Below are 17,202 nucleotides of genomic sequence, written 5' to 3' on the forward strand. Positions count from 1 at the left end.
TAGGCTCACTGTCTCTTCTTTTGGTCTGGGACAGGAGATCACACACTTTATTATTACTACTGATAGAGAGGTTCACTGTCTATTCCTCAGGCTGGAAAAGGAGGTCACACACTGTATTATTATTATTATTGAGAGACAGGTTCACTGTTTGTTCCTCAGGCTTGTACAGGTGATCACGCACTTTATTATTATTATTGAGATATAGGCTCACTGTCTGTTCCTCTTGCTATGACTGGAGATCACACACTGTTCTATTATTATTGAGAGACATGCTCACTGTTTGTTCCTCAGACTGGGACAGGACATTCCACACAAGGTTATTATTATTGAGAGACAGGTTCACTGTCTGCTCCTCAGGCTAAGACAGATGATCACACACTGTATTATTATTATTGAGAGTCAGGCTCACTGTTACTCAGGCTGAGACAAGAGATCACACTGTATTATTATTATTAAGAGAAAAGCTCACTCTTCCTCAGGCTGGGATAGGAGATGACACACTGTATTATTATTATTGAGAGACAGGCTCGCTGTTCCTCAGGCTGGGACAGGAGGTCACACACTTTATAATTATTATTGAGAGAGAGGCTTACTGTCTGTTACTCATGCTGGGACAGGAAGTCACACACTGTATTATTCTTATTGAGAGACAGGCTCACTGTCTGTTCCTCAGACTGGGACAGGAGGTCACACACTGTATTATTATTATTAGTGAGAGACAGTTTCACTTTCGGTTTCTCAGGCTGGGACAGGAGATCACACACTGTATTATTATTATTGAGAGATAGGCTCACTGTCTCTTCTTTTGGGCTGGGACAGGAGGTCACAAACTGTATTATTATTATTATTGAGAGACAGGTTCACTGTCTGTTCCTCAGGCTAGTACAGGTGATCACGCACTGTATTATTGTTATTGAGAGACAGGCTCGCTGTTCCTCAGGCTGGGACAGGAGGTCACACACCTTATTATTATTATTGAGAGAGAGGCTCACTGTCTGTTCCTCATGCTGGGACAGGAAGTCACACACTGTATTATTATTATTGAGAGACAGGCTCACAGTCTGTTCCTCAGGCTGGGACAGGAGGTCACACACTGTATTATTATTATTATTGAGAGACAGGTTCACTGTCTGTTCCTCAGGCTGGGACAGGAGATCACACACTGTATTATTATTATTGAGAGATAGGCTCACTGTCCCTTCTTTTGGGCTGGGACAGGAGATCACACACTGTATTATTATTACTGACAGAGAGGTTCACTGTCTCTTCCTCAGGCTGGGACAGGAGGTCACGCACTGTATTATTATTATTGAGATATAGGCTCACTGTCTGTTCCTCTTGCGGGGACTGGAGATCACACACTGTTCTATTATTACTGAGAGACATGCTCGCTGTTTTCTCCTCAGACTGGGACAGGACATTCCACACAAGGTTATTATTATTGAGAGACAGGTTCACTGTCAGTTCCTCAGGCTAAGACAGGAGATCACACACTGTATTATTATTATTGAGAGTCGGGCTCACTGTTCCTCAGGCTGGGACAGGAGATCACACTGTATTATTATTATTAAGAGACGGGCTCGCTGTTCCTCAGGCTGGGACAGGAGGTCACACACTTTATTATTATTATTGAGAGAGAGGCTCACTGTTCCTCAGGCTGGGACAGTAGATCACACTGTATTATTATTGTTGAGAGTCTGGCTTACTGTTCCCCAAGCTGGGACAGGAGGACACACACTGTATTATTATTATTGAGAGACAGGCTCACTGTCTGTTCCTCAGGCTGGGACAGGAAGTCACACACTGATTATTATTGAGAGACAGGCTCACTGTCTGTTCCTCAGGCTGGGACAGGAGGTCACACACTGTATTATTATTATTATTGAGAGACAGGCTCACTGTCTGTTCCTCAGGCTGGGACAGGACGTCACACACTGTATTTTTATTATTATTGAGAGACAGGATCACTGTCTGTTCCTCAGGCTAAGACAGTGGATTACTATTATTATGAGACAGATTTACTGTCTGATCCCTGGCTGGGAAAGGAGATCACACACTGTAATATTATTATTGAGTGGCAGGCTCACTGTCTCTTCCCCAGGCTGGGACAGGAGGTCACACACTGTATTATTATTATTGAGAGACAGGCTCACTGTCTGTTCCTCAGGCTGGGATAGGAGGTCACACACTGTATTATTATTATTGAGAGACAGGCTCACTGTCTGTTCCTCAGAATAGTACAGGAGATCACGCACTATTCTATTATTACTGAGTGACATGCTCATTGTTTGATCCTCAGACTGGGACAGGACATTCCACACTAGGGTATTATTATTGAGAGACAGGATCACTGTCTGTTCCTCAGGCTAAGACTGGAGATCACACACTGGATTATTATTATTGAGAGACAGGTTTACTGTCTGTTCCCCAGGCTGAGACAGGAGATCACACACTGTATTATTACTACTGATAGAGAGGTTCACTGTCTCTTCCTCAGGCTGGAAATGGAGGTCACACACTGTATTATTATTATTGAGAGACAAGTTCACTGTTACTCAGGCTGGGACAGGAGATCACACTGTATTATTATTATTATTAAGAGACAAGCTCACTTTCCTCAGGCTGGGACAGGAGATGACACACTGTATTATTATTATTGAGAGACAGGCTCGCTGTTCCTCAGGCTGGGACAGGAGGTCACACACTTTATTATTATTATTGAGAGAGAGGCTCACTGTCTGTTCCTCAGGCTGGGACAGGAGATCATACTGTATTATTATTATTGAGAGATAAGCTCACTGTTCCTCAGGCTGGGACAGTAGATCACACTGTATTATTATTGTTGAGAGTCTGGCTTACTGTTCCCCAAGCTGGGACAGGAGGTCACACACTGTATTATTATAATTGAGAGACAGGCTCACTGTCTGTTCCTCAGGCTGGGACAGGAAGTCACACACTGTATTATTTTTATTGAGAGACAGGCTCACTGTCTGTTCCTCAGGCTGGGACAGGAAGTCACACACTGTATTGTTATTATTGAGAGACAGGCTCATTGTCTGTTCCTCAGGCTGGGACAGGAGGTAACACACTTTATTATTATTATTGAGAGAGAGGTTCACTGTCTGTTACTCATGCTGGGACAGGAAGTCACACATTGTATTATTATTATTGAGAGACAGGCTCACTGTCTGTTCCTCAGGCTGGGACAGGAGGTCACACACTGTATTATTATTATTATTGAGAGACAGGTTCACTGTCTGTTCCTCAGGCTGGGACAGGAGATCACACACTGTATTATTATTATTCAGAGATAGGCTCACTGTCTCTTCTTTTGGTCTGGGACAGGAGATCACACACTTTATTATTACTACTGATAGAGAGGTTCACTGTCTATTCCTCAGGCTGGAAAAGGAGGTCACACACTGTATTATTATTATTGAGAGACAGGTTCACTGTTTGTTCCTCAGGCTTGTACAGGTGATCACGCACTTTATTATTATTATTGAGATATAGGCTCACTGTCTGTTCCTCTTGCTATGACTGGAGATCACACACTGTTCTATTATTATTGAGAGACATGCTCACTGTTTGTTCCTCAGACTGGGACAGGACATTCCACACAAGGTTATTATTATTGAGAGACAGGTTCACTGTCTGCTCCTCAGGCTAAGACAGATGATCACACACTGTATTATTATTATTGAGAGTCAGGCTCACTGTTACTCAGGCTGAGACAAGAGATCACACTGTATTATTATTATTAAGAGAAAAGCTCACTCTTCCTCAGGCTGGGATAGGAGATGACACACTGTATTATTATTATTGAGAGACAGGCTCGCTGTTCCTCAGGCTGGGACAGGAGGTCACACACTTTATAATTATTATTGAGAGAGAGGCTTACTGTCTGTTACTCATGCTGGGACAGGAAGTCACACACTGTATTATTCTTATTGAGAGACAGGCTCACTGTCTGTTCCTCAGACTGGGACAGGAGGTCACACACTGTATTATTATTATTAGTGAGAGACAGTTTCACTTTCGGTTTCTCAGGCTGGGACAGGAGATCACACACTGTATTATTATTATTGAGAGATAGGCTCACTGTCTCTTCTTTTGGGCTGGGACAGGAGGTCACAAACTGTATTATTATTATTATTGAGAGACAGGTTCACTGTCTGTTCCTCAGGCTAGTACAGGTGATCACGCACTGTATTATTGTTATTGAGAGACAGGCTCGCTGTTCCTCAGGCTGGGACAGGAGGTCACACACCTTATTATTATTATTGAGAGAGAGGCTCACTGTCTGTTCCTCATGCTGGGACAGGAAGTCACACACTGTATTATTATTATTGAGAGACAGGCTCACAGTCTGTTCCTCAGGCTGGGACAGGAGGTCACACACTGTATTATTATTATTATTGAGAGACAGGTTCACTGTCTGTTCCTCAGGCTGGGACAGGAGATCACACACTGTATTATTATTATTGAGAGATAGGCTCACTGTCCCTTCTTTTGGGCTGGGACAGGAGATCACACACTGTATTATTATTACTGACAGAGAGGTTCACTGTCTCTTCCTCAGGCTGGGACAGGAGGTCACGCACTGTATTATTATTATTGAGATATAGGCTCACTGTCTGTTCCTCTTGCGGGGACTGGAGATCACACACTGTTCTATTATTACTGAGAGACATGCTCGCTGTTTTCTCCTCAGACTGGGACAGGACATTCCACACAAGGTTATTATTATTGAGAGACAGGTTCACTGTCAGTTCCTCAGGCTAAGACAGGAGATCACACACTGTATTATTATTATTGAGAGTCGGGCTCACTGTTCCTCAGGCTGGGACAGGAGATCACACTGTATTATTATTATTAAGAGACGGGCTCGCTGTTCCTCAGGCTGGGACAGGAGGTCACACACTTTATTATTATTATTGAGAGAGAGGCTCACTGTTCCTCAGGCTGGGACAGTAGATCACACTGTATTATTATTGTTGAGAGTCTGGCTTACTGTTCCCCAAGCTGGGACAGGAGGACACACACTGTATTATTATTATTGAGAGACAGGCTCACTGTCTGTTCCTCAGGCTGGGACAGGAAGTCACACACTGATTATTATTGAGAGACAGGCTCACTGTCTGTTCCTCAGGCTGGGACAGGAGGTCACACACTGTATTATTATTATTATTGAGAGACAGGCTCACTGTCTGTTCCTCAGGCTGGGACAGGACGTCACACACTGTATTTTTATTATTATTGAGAGACAGGATCACTGTCTGTTCCTCAGGCTAAGACAGTGGATTACTATTATTATGAGACAGATTTACTGTCTGATCCCTGGCTGGGAAAGGAGATCACACACTGTAATATTATTATTGAGTGGCAGGCTCACTGTCTCTTCCCCAGGCTGGGACAGGAGGTCACACACTGTATTATTATTATTGAGAGACAGGCTCACTGTCTGTTCCTCAGGCTGGGATAGGAGGTCACACACTGTATTATTATTATTGAGAGACAGGCTCACTGTCTGTTCCTCAGAATAGTACAGGAGATCACGCACTATTCTATTATTACTGAGTGACATGCTCATTGTTTGATCCTCAGACTGGGACAGGACATTCCACACTAGGGTATTATTATTGAGAGACAGGATCACTGTCTGTTCCTCAGGCTAAGACTGGAGATCACACACTGGATTATTATTATTGAGAGACAGGTTTACTGTCTGTTCCCCAGGCTGAGACAGGAGATCACACACTGTATTATTATGATTGAGAGACAGGCTCACTGTCTCTTCTTTAGGGCTGGGACAGGAGATCACACACTGTATTATTACTACTGATAGAGAGGTTCACTGTCTCTTCCTCAGGCTGGAAATGGAGGTCACACACTGTATTATTATTATTGAGAGACAGGTTCACTGTTACTCAGGCTGGGACAGGAGATCACACTGTATTATTATTATTATTAAGAGACAAGCTCACTTTCCTCAGGCTGGGACACGAGATGACACACTGTATTGTTATTATTGAGAGACAGGCTCGCTGTTCCTCAGGCTGGGACAGGAGGTCACACACTTTATTATTATTAATGAGAGAGAGGCATACTGTCTGTTCCTCAAGCTGGGAGAGGAGGTCACACACTGTATTATTATTATTATTGAGAGACAGGTTCACTGTCTGTTCCTCAGGCTGGGACAGGAGATCACACACTGTATTATTATTATTGAGAGATTGGCTCACTGTCTCTTCTTTTGGGCAGGGACAGGAGGTCACAAACTGTATTATTATTATTATTGAGAGACAGGTTCACTGTCTGTTCCTCAGGCTGGGACAGGAGATCACACACTGGATTATTATTATTGAGAGACAGGTTTACTGTCTGTATTCCAGGCATGGACAGGAGATCACACTGTATTATTATTATTGAGAGACAAGCTCACTGTTCCTCAGGCTGAGTCAGTAGATCACACTGTATTATTATGACTGAGAGTCTGGCTCAGTGTTCACCAGGCTGGGAGAGGAGGTCACACACTGTATTATTATTATTGAGAGACAGGCTCACTGTCTGTTCCTCAGGCTGGGATAGGAGGTCACACACTGTATTATTATAATTGAGAGACAGGCTCAATGTCTGTTCCTCTGGCTGGGACTGGAGATCACACACTATTCTATTATTATTGAGAGACATGCTCATTGTTTGTTCCTCAGACTGGGACAGGACATTCCACACTAGGTTATTATTATTGAGAGACAGGATCACTGTCTGTTCCTCAGGACTGGAGATCACACACTGGATTATTGTTATTGAGAGACAGGTTTACTGTTCTTCAGGCTGGTGCAGGAGATCACACTGTATTATTATTATTGAGAGACAAGCTCACTGTTCCTCAGGCTTGGACAGGAGATGACACACTGTATTATTATTATTGAGAGACAGGCTCACTGTTCTTCAGGCTGAGAAATAATAATACACAATAATACACACTGTATTATTATTATTGAGAGACAGGCTCACTGTCTGTTCCTCTGGCTGGGACAGGAAGTATCACACTGGATTATTATTATTGAGAGACAGGCTCACTGTACCTGAGGCTGGGACATGAGATCACACTGTATTATTATTATTGAGAGTCTGGCACACAGTTCCCCAGGCTGGGACAGGAGGTCACACACTGTATTATTATTATTGTGAGATAGGCACACTGTCTGTTTCTCAGGCTGGGACAGGAGGTCACACACTATATTTTTATTATTGAGAGACAGGCTCACTGTCTGTTCCTCAGGCTGGGACAGGAGATCACACACTGTATTATTATTATCGAGAGACCTGCTCTTTCCTGATTGTTCCTTAGGCTGGGACAGCAGATCATAATCTGCTTTATTATTACTCAGAGACTGGCTCACTCCTGTCTGTTCCTCAGGCTGGGACAGGATATCACACACTGTATTATTATTATTGAGAGACGGGCTGACTGTCTGTTCCTCAGGCTGGGACAGTGGATCACACACTATATTATTATTACTGAGAGACAGGCTCACTTTCAATTCCCTAGACTGGGACAGAAGATCACACACTGTATTATTACTGAGAGACAGGTTCACTGTCTGTTCCTTATGATGGGACAGGAGATCACGTTCTGTATTATTATTATTGAGAGACAGGCTCACTGTCTGTTCCTCAGACTGGGACAGGAGATCACACAGTTTATTAATATTATTGTTGAGAGACATGCTCACTGTCTCTTCCTCAGGCTGGGACAGGAGGCCACACACTGTATTATTATCATTATTGAGAGACAGGTTCACTGTCTGTTCCTCAGGCTGGGACAGGAGATCACACACTGTATTATTATTATTGAGAGACAGGCTCACTGTTCCTCAGGCTGGGACAGGAGATCACACTGTATTATTATTATTATTGAGAGACTAGCTCACTGTTCCTCAGGCTGGGACAGGAGATCACACTGTATTATTATTATTGACAGATAAACTCACTGTTCCTCAGGCTGGGACAGTAGATCACATTGTATTATTATCATTGAGAGTCTAGTTCTCTGTTCCCCAAACTGGGACAGGAGGTCACACACTGTATTATTATTATTGAGAGACAGGCTCACTGTTCCTCAGGCTGGGACAGGAGATCACACTGTATTATTATTATTGAGAGACAAGCTCACTGTTCCTCAGGCTGTGACAGTAGATCACACTGTATTATTATTATTGAGAGTCTAGTTCACTGTTCCCTAAGCTGGGACAGGAGGTCACACACTGTATTATTATTATTGAGAGACAGGCTCACTGTTCCTCAGGCTGGGACAGGAGATCACACTGTATTATTATTATTATTGAGAGACTAGCTCACTGTTCCTCAGGCTGGGACAGGAGATCACACTGTATTATTATTATTGACAGATAAACTCACTGTTCCTCAGGCTGGGACAGTAGATCACATTGTATTATTATCATTGAGAGTCTAGTTCTCTGTTCCCCAAACTGGGACAGGAGGTCACACACTGTATTATTATTATTGAGAGACAGGCTCACTGTTCCTCAGGCTGGGACAGGAGATCACACTGTATTATTATTATTATTGAGAGACAAGCTCACTGTTCCTCAGGCTGTGACAGTAGATCACACTGTATTATTATTATTTAGAGTCTAGTTCACTGTTCCCTAAGCTGGGACAGGAGGTCACACACTGTATTATTATTATTGAGAAACAGGCTCACTGTGTGTTCCTCAAGCTGGGACAGTAGATCACACTGTATTATAATTATTGAGTGGCTGACTCACAGTTTCCCAGGCTGGGATAGGAGATCACACACTGTATTATTAGTATTATTGAGAGACAGGCTCGCTGTCTGCTCCTCAGGCTGGGACAGGAGATCACACACTGTTGTAGTGTGCTCTCACAAAGCACCAGTTCTGTAGGGGTTTGGGCATTTACTGGGACAATTATTAATTGTGGCAGTAAATCACAAAATTGATTATTTTAATGGTCTTAGAATCTAACCATGCGATATAACTCAAACAACGCACACACAGGTACTAATACACGAGGATGCATTTATTATTATATAGAATATGCATGTAAACCTAACAGATCTTATCGTAAGGGTTATCAGAATACAAAAGATATAAATTCATTCAGTTACAAAAAGTTACACATATCAAGAGGACATAAGTTCGGTATATCATTCATTTAGACCGTATCGTAATTGAACTTGTTTACAACTTCTACATTAGATACTCAAAACAAGTACATAACCTTTGGAATTAAATTGATATCAACTAGTTGGGAGCAGTAAAGCAATGAAGTTGAATACTCACTGCCGCTAAGCCTGTAATCTAACCGTTTCCTTAGTGTAGCGGTTATCACGTTCGCCTCACACGCGAAAGATCCCCGGTTCGAGTCCAGGCGGAAACAGCCTCTCTTTGCACGCTCCTGTACTTCACACAGGTATTAAACGACTGATCATTTGTTCCCAATGTATTTAAGGTGCCTTCATGCACTCTTGTACCAAACGCACGTTCCTTCTGTACGCGGAGCCGATCATTTGCAATTGGGCAATCAGGACGAGCTCTGTCGGCTCAAAAGCAGCGCAGGACCTGCAAGAACAACAGAAAGATTAGCATCCAGTGAGCCCAAGATCTCATCAAGAATCGGCTCCAGCAACAAGGCTGGGCGCATTGTTCCATTCTCCGACCACTCTCGGTGTAAACAAGTCCCTCCTGGTCTCTGCTTGAAATGCACTTTCCTGCGTTTGCTTTGGTGTAACTGGCTTCCCCTGCATGGGCGAATGTGAAGAAGATCCTTAGTAAGTCGTTGAAGAAAACCGAGAAGAGGTCGGAGTGGCCTCTGTCGTTCATCAACGATCCAGTCAGGCAGTACTCCTCTGTAAAGCGCCGTTCGTTCACATCGATTGGCTTTTTTTTGCCTTCATTCGCGCAAGTAGTAAAAGCAGACGCCCCTATTCTGCCGTGACCCGGATTCGAACCGGGGTTGTTGCGGCCACAACGCAAAGTACTGACCACTATACGATCACGGCGAGTTACCGATACACACATGGCAGGGCGGAAAAGGCTGTGCTCTCTTCGTGTGACCTAATTCGGAAAAGTCCTGACGTTACATTTCAACTGAGCCCCAGTATACATCGACCCTTCGACACTCTGAGTGACAACTCTCTTGCGTGTTTTCTCATATTTATGTAGTTTGCTTGCATGATGCCCGGAACAGCGGGGTTGTGTGCTCCCATATGGTCTAGTGGTTAGGATTCCTGGTTTTCACCCAGGCGGCCCGGGTTTGACTCCCGGTATGGGAACGTGTCAGTTTTGCCTCCTGCTTTCCAAAAGATCAGCACCGTGTACGAAGGAGCCGCATTAAAACCACTCGAACGTGCAAAACGCGCGAGAAGAGGGGGCGCTTGTTTCCAACCGAAGACTTCTCGCGTGTGAGACGAGCTGATCATCGCTGCAGGAGGTGGGAGGGTTACTCTGGTAGACAGGGCTGACCTTCGGCAATAGGATTTATACTCTCCAAGATGATATTTGCACTTTCTGGAGAGGCGATTTTCTCCACTTCAGTAGCCCGATTTCGTCGATTGCGTGGAGAGGGCTGTAGAATGTGGCGCCGCTTTTCCTGCTCCGTCCATGACAGGCGTGCTGGTCTCTGGAGAGAGAGCACGGTCCATCAGCGCACTCCAATAAAGGCACTGGAAGCAGCTGAATCGCATTGGCGAAGCTCAGCACTGGGCCGCTGGGAAGGGTTTGCTACCGTTTCCGTAGTGTAGTGGTTATCACGTTTGTCTCACATGCGAAAAGTCCCTGGTTCGAAACTGGGCGGAAACAGACCGGCTTCTTTTGTCGCCACGCACAAAAGGGGATTGGGGATTCGCCTAGCGCTGTGATCGCACAGACCCACTCACCTCTTAGTGTGGCGGGATCTGCACAGTGCATGTCGCAGCGCATCCTGCTTTCACTCCAATGCGCGTCCTGATGTACCCCAGTCTCCCGCGTGACAGGTGGGGATAATCACCACTATACTAACGAGGAAGACATCGCTCTCTCCGACCCCCGGCATCGTGTCCCGACCCACCGTGCTGGAAGCCGACGCGTGCTGTGATTTCTTTACGGAGCAGAAATGACAACCGAGGAGCCGAGAGATCATTTCAGCATTTCGCGTCTGAACAGAAAACACAAACGACCAACTCGGAATGACTTGCCTTTGACGCTTATCAAAGCGTTCTTTGTGCATCGAACAGACCCACTCACCTCTTAGTGTGGCGGGATCTGCACAGTGCATGTCGTAGCGCTTCCTGCTTTCACTTCAATGTGCTTTCTGATGTCGAGTCGTGTGCCGTGCGGAGGCTCTGAAAGCGAGAGCAATGAAAAGGTGCACGACGCTGTGAAAGAAAACAGAGAAGTGAAAGGCAGTCCTTTCTCTAAGGAGGTAAAAGAAAAGCTTTCTACTCCCCGTCGGGGAATCAAACCCCGGTCTCCCGCGTGACAGGCGGGGATACTTGCCACTATACTAACGAGGAAGACATCACACCCTTCGATCCCCGGCATCGTGTCCCGACCCAGCGTGCTGGAAGGCGACGCGTGCTGTGATTCCTTTACGGAGCAGAAATGACAACCGAGGAGCCGAGAGATCATTTCAGCATTTCGCGTCTGAACGGAAAACACAAACGACCAACTCGGAATGACTTGCTTTTGACGCTTTTCAAAGCGTTCTTTGTGCACGACGACTGCGCCGCCTAGCAGATACAAATGGGTTGTACAACTCTGAACTAGCAAATGGAAGAGGGCTAAGCCCCTTCTCTTTTAGCCCAGGTTCGATCTGTCTCCCAGAATCACCAGGGCGCACGCGCACACACACACACCCGTGCCGTTGAAGTGCTCTGCTTCATTTCTAAGGGCAACTCAACATTCACTCCTACCCCGAGAACAGAAAAGACAGCGTCCGCAGCAACAACAGCTCAGGTCTCTGCACAGGAACTAAGCTGCCCCCATCTCCTCTGCTCTGCGGCTCCTGTGGAGTGGAGTCCTGCCTGGAGCCGTGTTTGCAGGCGGCGGCTCCCCGCGCTCTCTCTGTGCGTCGTGTCCAAGAGCTCCTGGGAGGAAGAGAGAGCCCTCCCACTCGGGGGCTTTTCCACGGTCTGTGTGAGGAGGGGCGGGTGTGTCCAGTAGCTTATCGAGCGGAAGCCTGGGGCGGCGGAGAGCTGTGATCGTGCAGACCTTGAGGTGTCACCTCTTTGTCTGCTTTCCCGCCCCCCCTCCGCCCAAGCTCTGCTCCAGAGTAGCCCGGCAACCCCTCACACCTGCACGTGTCACAACCTAAGGTGTGGTCATGAGACACCCATGGGGTGCTGTTCTGTTCTTGCTAATTGTTTCCTGCCCGTCGCAGGCAGGAGTCCATGCGAGGAAGATGCGCTGGACAGAGCTCAGAGGGCGCAGCTGGGTGGCTTTCCTTCTGAGTGACGTTCCTGCAACACTCTCCCGCTCCTCTTGGTGCGCTCATGCCGCAACACAGGAAGGCTGGAGCAGGTGGCTGTGGGCTCTGTGCACTGCCGAAATAGCTCAGTTGGGAGAGCGTTAGACTGAAGATCTAAAGGTCCCTGGTTCGATCCCGGGTTTCGGCATTTTGTTTCATCGCGCCCTTTGTTCCTCTTTCCAGCGCCCCCTGCCTAAAGTGACGCTTCCCATTCTCAGCCCGAAACGCAAGCGAGACACCAGCAGCGGTCCCTGCAGGTTTCCGTAGTGTAGCGGCTATCACGTTCGCCTAACACGCGAAAGGTCCCCGGTCCGAGACCGGGCGGAAACAGCCTCTTGTTGCACGCTCCTGTACTTCACAGAGGTCTTGAGCGACCGGTCATTTGTTCCCAATGTATTTCCGGTGCCTTCATGCACTCTTGTACCAAACGCACGTTCCTTCTGTACGCGGAGCCGATCATTTGCAATTGGGCTGTGCCGACAGACCAGGACGAGCTCTGTCGGCTCAAAAGCAGCGCAGGACCTGCAAGAACAACAGAAAGATTAGCATCCAGTGAGCCCAAGATCTCATCAAGAATCGGCTCCAGCAACAGGGCTGGGCGCATTGTTCCATTCTCCGACCACTCTCGGTGTAAACAAGTCCCTCCTGGTCTCTGCTTGAAATGCACTTTCCTGCGTTTGCTTTGGTGTAACTGGCTTCCCCTGCATGGGCGAATGTGAAGAAGATCCTTAGTAAGTCGTTGAAGAAAACCGAGAAGAGGTCGGAGTGGCCTCTGTCGTTCATCAACGATCCAGTCAGGCAGTACTCCTCTGTAAAGCGCCGTTCGTTCACATCGATTGGCTTTTTTTTGCCTTCATTCGCGCAAGTAGTAAAAGCAGACGCCCCTATTCTGCCGTGACCCGGATTCGAACCGGGGTTGTTGCGGCCACAACGCGAAGTACTGACCACTATACGATCACGGCAAGTTACCGATACCCACGTGGCAGGGCGGAAAAGGCTGTGCTCTCTTCGTGTGACCTAATTCGGAAAAGTCCTGACGTTGCATTTCAACTGAGCCCCAGTATACATCGACCCTTCGACACTCTGAGTGACAACTCTCTTGCGTGTTTTCTTATATTTATGTAGTTTGCTTGCATGATGCCCGGAACAGCGGGGTTGTGTGCTCCCATATGGTCTAGTGGTTAGGATTCCTGGTTTTCACCCAGGCGGCCCGGGTTTGACTCCCGGTATGGGAACGTGTCAGTTTTGCCTCCTGCTTTCCAAAAGATCAGCACCGTGTACGAAGGAGCCGCATTAAAACCACTCGAACGTGCAAAACGCGCGAGAAGAGGGGGCGCTTGTTTCCAACCGAAGACTTCTCGCGTGTGATACGAGCTGATCATCGCTGCAGGAGGTGGGAGGGTTACTCTGGTAGACAGGGCTGACCTTCGGCAATAGGATTTATACTCTCCAAGATGATATTTGCACTTTCTGGAGAGGCGATTTTCTCCACTTCAGTAGCCCGATTTCGTCGATTGCGTGGAGAGGGCTGTAGAATGTGGCGCCGCTTTTCCTGCTCCGTCCATGAGAGGCGTGCTGGTCTCTGGAGAGAGAGCACGGTCCATCAGCGCACTCCAATAAAGGCACTGGAAGCAGCTGAATCGCATTGGCGAAGCTCAGCACTGGGCCGCTGGGAAGGGTTTGCTACCGTTTCCGTAGTGTAGTGGTTATCACGTTTGTCTCACACGCGAAAAGTCCCTGGTTCGAAACTGGGTGGAAACAGACCGGCTTCTTTTGTCGCCACGCACAAAAGGGGATTGGGGATTCGCCTAGCGCTGTGATCGCACAGACCCACTCACCTCTTAGTGTGGCGGGATCTGCACAGTGCATGTCGCAGCGCATCCTGCTTTCACTCCAATGCGCGTCCTGATGTACCCCAGTCTCCCGCGTGACAGGTGGGGATAATCACCACTATACTAACGAGGAAGACATCGCTCTCTCCGACCCCCGGCATCGTGTCCCGACCCACCGTGCTGGAAGCCGACGCGTGCTGTGATTTCTTTACGGAGCAGAAATGACAACCGAGGAGCCGAGAGATCATTTCAGCATTTCGCGTCTGAACAGAAAACACAAACGACCAACTCGGAATGACTTGCCTTTGACGCTTATCAAAGCGTTCTTTGTGCATCGAACAGACCCACTCACCTCTTAGTGTGGCGGGATCTGCACAGTGCATGTCGCAGCGCTTCCTGCTTTCACTTCAATGTGCTTTCTGATGTCGAGTCGTGTGCCGTGCGGAGGCTCTGAAAGCGAGAGCAATGAAAAGGTGCACGACGCTGTGAAAGAAAACAGAGAAGTGAAAGGCAGTCCTTTCTCTAAGGAGGTAAAAGAAAAGCTTTCTACTCCCCGTCGGGGAATCAAACCCCGGTCTCCCGCGTGACAGGCGGGGATACTTGCCACTATGCTAACGAGGAAGACATCACACCCTTCGACCCCCGGCATCGTGTCCCGACCCACCGTGCTGGAAGCCGACGCGTCCTGCGATTCCTTTACGGAGCAGAAATGACAACCGAGGAGCCGAGAGATCATTTCAGCATTTCGCGTCTGAACGGAAAACACAAACGACCAACTCGGAATGACTTGCTTTTGACGCTTTTCAAAGCGTTCTTTGTGCACGACGACTGCGCCGCCTAGCAGATACAAATGGGTTGTACAACTCTGAACTAGCAAATGGAAGAGGGCTAAGCCCCCTTTCTTTTAGCCCAGGTTCGATCTGTCTCCCAGAATCACCAGGGCGCACGCACACACACACACCCGTGCCGTTGAAGTGCTCTGCTTCATTTCTAAGGGCAACTCAACATTCACTCCTACCCCGAGAACAGAAAAGACAGCGTCCGCAGCAACAACAGCTCAGGTCTCTGCACAGGAACTAAGCTGCCCCCATCTCCTCTGCTCTGCGGCTCCTGCGGAGTGGAGTCCTGCCTGGAGCCGTGTTTGCAGGCGGCGGCTCCCCGCGCTCTGTCTGTGCGTCGTGTCCAAGAGCTCCTGGGAGGAAGAGAGAGCCCTCCCACTCGGGGGCTTTTCCACGGTCTGTGTGAGGAGGGGCGGGTGTGTCCAGTAGCTTATCGAGCGGAAGCCTGGGGCGGCGGAGAGCTGTGATCGTGCAGACCTTGAGGTGTCACCTCTTTGTCTGCTTTCCCGCCCCCCCTCCGCCCAAGCTCTGCTCCAGAGTAGCCCGGCAACCCCTCACACCTGCACGTGTCACAACCTAAGGTGTGGTCATGAGACACCCATGGGGTGCTGTTCTGTTCTTGCTAATTGTTTCCTGCCCGTCGCAGGCAGGAGTCCATGCGAGGAAGATGCGCTGGACAGAGCTCAGAGGGCGCAGCTGGGTGGCTTTCCTTCTGAGTGACGTTCCTGCAACACTCTCCCGCTCCTCTTGGTGCGCTCATGCCGCTGGAGCAGGTGGCTGTGGGCTCTGTGCACTGCCGAAATAGCTCAGTTGGGAGAGCGTTAGACTGAAGATCTAAAGGTCCCTGGTTCGATCCCGGGTTTCGGCATTTTGTTTCATCGCGCCCTTTGTTCCTCTCTCCAGCGCCCCCTGCCTAAAGTGACGCTTCCCTTTCTCAGCCCGAAACGCAAGCGAGACACCAGCAGCGGTCCCTGCAGGTTTCCGTAGTGTAGCGGCTATCACGTTCGCCTAACACGCGAAAGGTCCCCGGTTCGAGACCGGGCGGAAACAGCCTCTTGTTGCACGCTCCTGTACTTCACAGAGGTCTTGAGCGACCGGTCATTTGTTCCCAATGTATTTCCGGTGCCTTCATGCACTCTTGTACCAAACGCACGTTCCTTCTGTACGCGGAGCCGATCATTTGCAATTGGGCTGTGCCGACAGACCAGGACGAGCTCTGTCGGCTCAAAAGCAGCGCAGGACCTGCAAGAACAACAGAAAGATTAGCATCCAGTGAGCCCAAGATCTCATCAAGAATCGGCTCCAGCAACAGGGCTGGGCGCATTGTTCCATTCTCCGACCACTCTCGGTGTAAACAAGTCCCTCCTGGTCTCTGCTTGAAATGCACTTTCCTGCGTTTGCTTTGGTGTAACTGGCTTCCCCTGCATGGGCGAATGTGAAGAAGATCCTTAGTAAGTCGTTGAAGAAAACCGAGAAGAGGTCGGAGTGGCCTCTGTCGTTCATCAACGATCCAGTCAGGCAGTACTCCTCTGTAAAGCGCCGTTCGTTCACATCCATTGGCTTTTTTTTGCCTTCATTCGCGCAAGTAGTAAAAGCAGACGCCCCTATTCTGCCGTGACCCGGATTCGAACCGGGGTTGTTGCGGCCACAACGCAAAGTACTGACCACTATACGATCACGGCGAGTTACCAATACACACATGGTAGGGCGGAAAAGGCTGTGCTCTCTTCGTGTGACCTAATTCGGAAAAGTCCTGACGTTGCATTTCAACTGAGCCCCAGTATACATCGACCCTTCGACACTCTGAGTGACAACTCTCTTGCGTGTTTTCTCATATTTATGTAGTTTGCTTGCATGATGCCCGGAACAGCGGGGTTGTGTGCTCCCATATGGTCTAGCGGTTAGGATTCCTGGTTTTCACCCAGGCGGCCCGGGTTTGACTCCCGGTATGGGAACGTGTCAGTTTTGCCTCCTGCTTTCCAAAAGATCAGCACCGTGTACGAAGGAGCCGCATTAAAACCACTCGAACGTGC

At 48.1% G+C, this 17,202-nt stretch overlaps 5 non-coding genes across 5 annotated transcripts; all 5 read left to right on the forward strand.

Annotated features, from left to right (window-relative positions):
* The first annotated feature begins 10,255 nt into the window (after nt 1-10,255).
* trnae-uuc (transfer RNA glutamic acid (anticodon UUC)) lies at nt 10,256-10,327 on the forward strand. Its single transcript has one exon. It is a non-coding gene; the product is annotated as a tRNA-Glu (tRNA).
* Nucleotides 10,328-12,573: 2,246 nt separating this feature from the next.
* Nucleotides 12,574-12,646, forward strand: trnaf-gaa (transfer RNA phenylalanine (anticodon GAA)). The gene has a single exon. It is a non-coding gene; the product is annotated as a tRNA-Phe (tRNA).
* Nucleotides 12,647-13,661: 1,015 nt separating this feature from the next.
* On the forward strand, nt 13,662-13,733 carry trnae-uuc (transfer RNA glutamic acid (anticodon UUC)). Its single transcript has one exon. It is a non-coding gene; the product is annotated as a tRNA-Glu (tRNA).
* A 2,231-nt stretch (nt 13,734-15,964) lies between these two features.
* On the forward strand, nt 15,965-16,037 carry trnaf-gaa (transfer RNA phenylalanine (anticodon GAA)). The gene has a single exon. It is a non-coding gene; the product is annotated as a tRNA-Phe (tRNA).
* Nucleotides 16,038-16,146: 109 nt separating this feature from the next.
* trnav-aac (transfer RNA valine (anticodon AAC)) lies at nt 16,147-16,219 on the forward strand. The gene has a single exon. It is a non-coding gene; the product is annotated as a tRNA-Val (tRNA).
* The last annotated feature ends 983 nt before the right edge of the window (nt 16,220-17,202 follow it).

Source organism: Atractosteus spatula (genome assembly GCF_055471065.1).
Source record: "Atractosteus spatula isolate fAtrSpa1 chromosome 10 unlocalized genomic scaffold, fAtrSpa1.hap1 SUPER_10_unloc_6, whole genome shotgun sequence".
Lineage (NCBI taxonomy): Eukaryota > Metazoa > Chordata > Actinopteri > Semionotiformes > Lepisosteidae > Atractosteus > Atractosteus spatula.